The sequence below is a fragment of the Colias philodice genome, chromosome 6, assembly GCF_061535455.1.
Source record: "Colias philodice isolate Cphi_HAF_F1 chromosome 6, ilColPhil1 Martin Lab GWU primary, whole genome shotgun sequence".
NCBI lineage: Eukaryota > Metazoa > Arthropoda > Insecta > Lepidoptera > Pieridae > Colias > Colias philodice.
Window position 1 is genome coordinate 10,061,056 of NC_143091.1, and position 6,360 is coordinate 10,067,415.

Below are 6,360 nucleotides of genomic sequence, written 5' to 3' on the forward strand. Positions count from 1 at the left end.
TGTAACAAAGTGTGAATTAAAAAATATACATCGTTGATAGATAAAATAAAACTAAACGCATAGAGTTAATCTGTTGAATCTATATCTAATTTTACGTACTTATATAATATTTTAGTACCTACATAGGTACCAGTTATGAGTATTATATTCCCAAATAATACCAAGGGTTTACGATTTCCGTAAACAAGGATATTTATAATGTCTTTCTCAGGTTATTGATGTATAATTAAACCACCTCTAAGGTCGTATTAATACCGCTTCATTATACTAGCAATAACCACATGAACATGCGAGGTACACGTTTAAATTAAGTTCTGATTTAATATAACATCCAGTATAATATAATTTAAATATCCAAAAGCAAATAATAATAATATATGTACAAGCAAATATTAATCTGCAATATAACACATCGACATCTTTGACATAAGGTTGCGCCTCCTTCACAAAAGCTGAACAATTAAAACACAAACTAAAATACCCTTAAGCTATAGTTAGTAGTTAGTAGTAGGTAGTAAGTGTTTAGTCTTTTACAATTAGGAAAGATATCTTCAAAATGTTAACGATGTATTAGACATTCCCAGGAGCCATATTTATCATCATTATCTTCATTACAACAGACGCCTTCCTCTTTTTCCATTTTCGACAATCTTTTGTTATTTCAGGTGACACGCCTTTCGCTAATAATGATTTAAATATATACTCTAAACTGTATCCCACCAAAAACATTTTCATGTAAAATGTTGCCAAGACGAGCCCATATGACTCGCACTGTCAAAAAGTTATCAGATCTCATGTAGAGCCAAGCTTCTAAAACTACACGCCCTAACTCTACAAGGCCTAACTTCACAAACTCTACACCTTGGTCAAAATATGTGGCTTGGCCATTTCGCTACATTCACATCGGCGTAAGGTGAAAAATTAATTCACTGTTCATTACTTTTGTGTTATACAATAGTTCTTGTAGTAACGAACGGCCAAGCCACATATTTTGACTAAGGTGTAGAGTTTGTGAAGTTAGGCCTTGTAGAGTTAGGGCGTGTAGTTTTAGAAGCTTGGCTCTACATGAGATCTGATAACTTTTTGACAGTGCGAGTCATATGGGCTCGTCTTGGCAACATTTTACATGAAAATGTTTTTGGTGGGATTTCATTTCTTTTTGTAAGTTGTTTGTAACAATTTTTTTTTTTATTTTTAGCTACTGTGTGGACGTAAGAGGCAGGAGACGTTCGCAACACTTCTATTCATTCATATTTATATGATCTGATCTGAAGTATATGTCTCAATATATGTCGATTAAATTTTATTTTTTTTTTTTTTACAAAGAGTACCTATACATATACATATATATCTAGGGGAACCAAGTTTCAGATTATTAGATTAGACCTCAGCTAGCGTCATCAAAAATTTAATTTAAAATTACAGGTCTCATACAAACTCCCATCCCCTATCAGGGGTTGGGGGATGAAAGTTACAAGTTTTATAATTTTTTTGTTGTTTGTGTGCTAATACTAGCTTACATACAAAATTTCAGCTTTCTAGGACATTAGGAAATACCTTAAGAATTTTGATGATCATCAGTGAGTCAGTGACGAAATCAGCGTTTTTTAGATATAAATAAAATCTGAAGTATAAAAGCTAATGTAATTAAAACTTAATATGTTCAATAAGTCCGCTATTGACAATATATCCCGAAAATTTTGTTGATCTAGCATAATCCAAACCCAAGTTATGAGGGTTCAAAAAAACGTCGAAGCGCTTCGAGAAAAGGTAGGTAGTGCCCGTGCGTTTCGCTTGGCTCGTCTTGGCGGGGGCACTACCGTGCCCCCAGATATCATTAACAGTGAAATACCTCTATTTTGGTTTCAATTAATTTATTTAAATAAGGAGTTTTTACTCAAATTTTTAAGTCGAAATTAAATGCAATATTTGCTTCTTATTTAAGAAAAATTATTTATATAATATTTTTTGAATGCAAATCAAAAGTTTTTTTTAAACTATAATCCTAATAAGTTCAATTTAATATCTCTTGATATCATTCATTATATAATCCGATTAATAATATAATAATAAAAAATAATGATGAATAAAATCAAGAAATTATATATTAGTTATTATAAAAGTTGGGATAATAGGGAAAATTAATGCAATTTCTACATCAAAAATTAAAAAAATAATTGTAATTAGAAAAAAATGTAAAGCAAAAGGAATTCGAGGTAATGATTTACATTCACATTCACATTCACATTCACATTCACATTCACATTCACATTCACCGTTGTTCGCTGTTCGCTGTTCGCTGTTCGCTGTTCGCTGTTCGCTGTCGCTGTTCGCTGTTCGCTGTTCGCTGTTCGCTGTTCGCTGTTCGCTGTTCGCTGTTCGCTGTTCGCTGTTCGCTGTTCGCTGTTCGCTGTTCGCTGTTCGCTGTTCGCTGTTCGCTGTTCGCTGTTCGCTGTTCGCTGTTCGCTGTTCGCTGTTCGCTGTTCGCTGTTCGCTGTTCGCTGTTCGCTGTTCGCTGTTCGCTGTTCGCTGTTCGCTGTTCGCTGTTCGCTGTTCGCTGTTCGCTGTTCGCTGTTAGCTGTTCGCTGTTCGCTGTTCGCTGTTCGCTGTTCGCTGTTCGCTGTTCGCTGTTCGCTGTTCGCTGTTCGCTGTTCGCTGTTCGCTGTCGCTGTTCGCTGTTCGCTGTTCGCTGTTCGCTGTTCGCTGTTCGCTGTTCGCTGTTCGCTGTTCGCTGTTCGCTGTTCGCTGTTCGCTGTTCGCTGTCGCTGTTCGCTGTTCGCTGTTCGCTGTTCGCTGTTCGCTGTTCGCTGTTCGCTGTTCGCTGTTCGCTGTTCGCTGTTCGCTGTTCGCTGTTCGCTGTTCGCTGTTCGCTGTTCGCTGTTCGCTGTTCGCTGTTCGCTGTTCGCTGTTCGCTGTTCGCTGTTCGCTGTTCGCTGTTCGCTGTTCGCACTCATATTCACATTCACATTCACATTCACATTCACATTCACATTCACATTCACATTCATATTCACATTCACATTCACATTCCAACACAAACAGCCATCCACACGTTTGGTTCGTGTTCGTGTTCGAATTCGAGTTATGTTTGTGTTTGTGTTTGTGTTTGTGTTAGTGTTTGTGTTTGTGTTTGTGTTTGTTTTGTGTTTGAATTTGAATTTGAATTTGAGAGATTGTGTTTGTGTTTGTGATCGTGTTTGTGTTTGTCCAGATCCAGATCCAGATCCAGATCCAGATCCAGATCCAGATCCAGATCCACATCCGCATCCACATCCACATCCACATCCACATCCACATGCACATCCACATCCACATCCACATCCACATTCACATTCAGATTCACATTCACATTCACATTCACCGTTGTTCGTTGTCCGTTGTTCGCCTTTCGCCGTTCGCCGTTCGCCTTTCGCCGTTCGCCGTTCGCCGTTCGCGGTTCGCCGTTCGCCGTTCGCCGTTCGCCGTTCGCCGTTCGCCGTTCGCCGTTCGCCGTTCGCCGTTCGCGGTTCGCCGTTCGCTGTCCGCTGTTCGCTGTCCGCTGTCCGCTGTTCGCTGTCCGCTGTTCGCTGTTCGCTGTTCGCTGTTCGCTGTTCGCTGTTGGCTGTTAGCTGTTCGCTGTTCGCTGTTCGCTGGTCGCTGTTCGCTGTTCGCTGTTCGTTGTTCGTTTTTGTGTTCGTGTTTGTGTTTGTGTTTGTGTATGTTCATATTCACATTCACATTCACATTCACATTCACATTCACATTCACATTCACATTCACATTCACATTCACATTCACATTCACATTCACATTCACATTCACATTCACATTCACATTCACATTCACATTCACATTCACATTCACATTCACATTCACATTCACATTCACATTCACATTCACATTCACATTCACATTCACATTCACATTCACATTCACATTCACATTCACATTCACATTCACATTCACATTCACATTCACATTCACATTCACATTCACATTCACATTCACATTCACATTCACATTCACATTCACATTCACATTCACATTCACATTCACATTCACATTCACATTCACATTCACATTCACATTCACATTCACATTCACATTCACATTCACATTCACATTCACATTCACATTCACATTCACATTCACATTCACATTCACATTCACATTCACATTCACATTCACATTCACATTCACATTCACATTCACAGTCACATTCACATTCACATTCACATTCACATTCACATTCACATTCACATTCACATTCACATTCACATTCACATTCACATTCACATTCACATTCACATTCACATTCACATTCACATTCACATTCACATTCACATTCACATTCACATTCACATACACATTCACATTCACATTCACATACACATTCACATTCACATACACATTCACATTCACATTCACATTCACATTCACATTCACATTCACATTCACATTCACATTCACATTCACATTCACATTCACATTCACATTCACATTCACATTCACATTCACATTCACATTCACATTCACATTCACATTCACATTCACATTCACATTCACATTCACATTCACATTCACATTCACATTGTTCGTTGTTCGTTGTTCGTTGTTCGCTGTTCGCTGTTCGCTGTTCGCTGTTCGCTGTTCGCTGTTCGGTGTTCGCTGTTCGCTGTTCGCTGTTCGCCGTTCGCCGTTCGCCGTTCGCCGTTCGCCGTTCGCCGTTCGCCGTTCGCCGTTCGCCGTTCGCCGTTCGCCGCTCGCCGTTCGCCGTTCGCCGTTCGCCGTTCGCCGTTCGCCGTTCGCCGTTCGCCGTTCGCCGTTCGCCGTTCGCCGTAGGCCGTTCGCCGTTCGCCGTTCGCCGTTCGCCGTTCGCCGTTCGCCGTTCGCCGTTCGCCGTTCGCCGTTCGCTGTTCGCTGTTGGCTGTTAGCTGTTCGCTGTTCGCTGTTCGATGGTCGCTGTTCGCTGTTCGCTGTTCGTTGTTCGTTTTTGTGTTCGTGTTTGTGTTTGTGTTTGTGTATGTTCATATTCACATTCACATTCACATTCACATTCACATTCACATTCACATTCACATTCACATTCACATTCACATTCACATTCACATTCACATTCACATTCACATTCACATTCACATTCACATTCACATTCACATTCACATTCACATTCACATTCACATTCACATTCACATTCACATTCACATTCACATTCACATTCACATTCACATTCACATTCACATTCACATTCACATTCACATTCACATTCACATTCACATTCACATTCACATTCACATTCACATTCACATTCACATTCACATTCACATTCACATTCACATTCACATTCACATTCACATTCACATTCACATTCACATTCACATTCACATTGTTCGTTGTTCGTTGTTCGCTGTTCGCTGTTCGCTGTTCGCTGTTCGCTGTTCGCTGTTCGCTGTTCGCTGTTCGCTGTTCGCTGTTCGCTGTTCGCTGTTCGCTGTTCGCTGTTCGCTGTTCGCTGTTCGCTGTTCGCTGTTCGTTGTTCGCTGTTCGCTGTTCGCTGTTCGCTGTTCGCTGTTCGCTGTTCGCTGTTCGCTGTTCGCTGTTCGCTGTTCGCTGTTCGCTGTTCGCTGTTCGCTGTTCGCTGTTCGCTGTTCGCTGTTCGCTGTTCGCTGTTCGCTGTTCGCTGTTCGCTGTTCGCTGTTCGCTGTTCGCTGTTCGCTGTTCGCTTTTCGCTGTTCGCTGTTCGCTGTTCGCTGTTCGCTGTTCGATGTTCGCTGTTCGCTGTTCGCTGTTCGCTGTTCGCTGTTCGCTGTTCGCTGTTCGCTGTTCGCTGTTCGCTGTTCGCTGTTCGCTGTTCGCTGTCGCTGTCGCTTTTCGCTGTTCGCTGTTCGCTGTTCGCTGTTCGCTGTTCGCTGTTCGCTGTTCGCTGTTCGCTGTTCGCTGTCGCTATCGCTGTTCGCTGTTCGCTGTTCGCTGTTCGCTGTTCGCTGTTCGCTGTTCGCTGTTCGCTGACACATGATGATGGCAAGGTCCAAGATTTACTTCAAGTGAAACTATTTCACAATCCATGTTCACTTTTAAATCAGTAGCAAGACAATCGACAATCGACGCGCTCGCTGTCAAGGACAATTTTTTTTTTATTTTTAGCTACTGAGTGGACGTCAGAGGCAGGAGACGTTCGCAACACTTCTATTCATTCATATTTATATGATCTGATCTGAAGTATGTCTCAATATATGTCGATTAAATTTTTAATTTTTTTTTTTTTTAACAAGGAGTACCTATACATATATATTAAAATATATATATATATATATATATATATATAGGGGAACCAAGTTTTAGATTATTAGATTAGACTTCTAGCGTAATCAAAATTTAATT